The sequence below is a fragment of the Lactuca virosa genome, chromosome 4, assembly GCF_052849685.1.
Source record: "Lactuca virosa cultivar CGN04683 chromosome 4, Lactuca_virosa_CGN04683_v6, whole genome shotgun sequence".
Taxonomy (NCBI): Eukaryota; Viridiplantae; Streptophyta; class Magnoliopsida; order Asterales; family Asteraceae; genus Lactuca; species Lactuca virosa.
This window is the reverse complement of record NC_136429.1, coordinates 20,091,607-20,093,402: the sequence shown is the minus strand read 5'-3', so window position 1 is coordinate 20,093,402 and position 1,796 is coordinate 20,091,607. Positions and strand designations below refer to the sequence as shown.

The 1,796-nt window shown below is 31.7% G+C and overlaps 1 long non-coding RNA gene across 1 annotated transcript; it reads left to right on the top strand.

The window, feature by feature from the left end:
• The first annotated feature begins 204 nt into the window (after positions 1-204).
• LOC145109631 (uncharacterized) lies at positions 205-1,086 on the top strand. The gene is made up of 3 exons (XR_013709108.1): positions 205-408; positions 540-607; positions 720-1,086. It is a non-coding gene; the product is annotated as an uncharacterized LOC145109631 (long non-coding RNA).
• Positions 1,087-1,796: the final 710 nt, after the last annotated feature.

The following is a 1,796-nucleotide window of genomic DNA, read 5'->3' as shown; positions in this document are numbered from 1 at the left end:
TTTTTTATTCAAGGTAAAAAAAATCAGATGAAGTCTCAAATTATTAAAAACTTACTTTCAGTTGTACTAGACCTGTAATCCTTTTAAAAATCCAAGAAATACACAAGTCTTCGAAAAGTCTATATTTAAAAATAACCTCACAAATCAAAGACGATCATACTCTACAATAACTTTGTGTCCACCACTACCTTCTAAATGATTTCTCCCTCACTTGGAGTGTGTTTGTGTCTCCACCCACAAATCAAATAAAGTCTCATAAACATTGATCTATAAATATGGAATAGATTCAGAACTAGCCTTTTAACCCTAAGTGAAGTGCAAAAATGGCAGCTAATGTTTTTCATCTAATTGTCACTCTTCTAGCTTTCTCAAACCTTCTGTACATGGCTGATGCTATCTTGATATCTGGTAGTTCTCCAAGAATTTGTTATATGACCATGATACATGCATCTTTTAGTTGTACTGTACCCTTACATGCATGCACCCTAGTTCTACTCATTGTATAACGTATAGATATATAACTTTTGCAAATGTTGCAGGGAAGATTCATAGACATTTGTTGAACGAGAAAGAAGAAATCATGGCATCTGGGGACACCAAGAACCAGGTACACTCTATATTCTATGGAAATTTGAACATGTGTAAACACATGTATAATAAAAAAGTAAAAATCTTGATTACTCCCTGCTATTTTTGGTTTTGTGAAATGGATGAAATAGATGATGGATATTGAAGAAACTGCATTTCTGGAAGATGAATTCATGAGTGAGAGGATGGATTTGGAGAAAAACGATTATCCAGGACCAGGAGCAAACAAAAATCACACTCCAAAACCACCCCAACGTGATTGAGATTGATCAAAGATTTTAAAATTTTATGGGTGTTTTTTCATGACCTAATTAGGGTTTCAACTGTGCTTTCAAAAAGTAATGTTTGAAGTAAGGGTTTCAAAATGATGGCGTTTTATGGTGACATCTTATTAGTGGTTTCCGTGGCTTGTGGCATGTGTGTGTATATCAACTATCAAGAATCTTGTAAGAAGGTATCATTTTATATATGAATAAATTTATATATTTTGTTGTAAAAGGATATTTTACTATGAATTGTACAGCTTTATTTTTTTTCATTCTTATTTTCAAGATAAATTGTTTCGTTTTGTGTATTTATTTTGATTAGTAAACGAATAAGGAATTAAGAGAACGAAAATCAAGGAAGAAAATTTCTCTTCACAAATGGTTTCAAAATTCTTGTCATATTTGAAGAACTTTTAATTAAGCATTATTTAAGCACAACTTTGGAGCAATATTGCATATACACAAAAAAGAATCGTTTTTGGGATGAATAAAATCGAATTATATGATCTATAAATTTACTCTAGATTATTTTGCTATTTAGTGTTGCTTCCATGGATATGTATGTAACGGTGGGTTAGTCTAGAACCTACTATTAAGTAGTCACATAAATAAGATTTTTTGTTGGGGTTTAGATCGGATAAGTAGTACTTAAGTATGTTATAGTTTGTAATATGCAAGAATACATATTTTTTTTTGTTTTATAACTATGAATATACCATAGTAGTTGGTCATAAAACTTGGAAGTTATATAACTACTTGCTAGTGATCAGTTCAGCTGAAACCAGAGCTCTCACATTGATACGTAAATTGACAACTGACCTTGGAATGATTCTGCCATTTCTCCACTCTTCATACGAAAGAAGAACATGCTTACCTTAATTCCCCATCTCCTAAATCATGAAGACTTACCTTAAGGAAATTATCACCCGCACATAAAGTGGA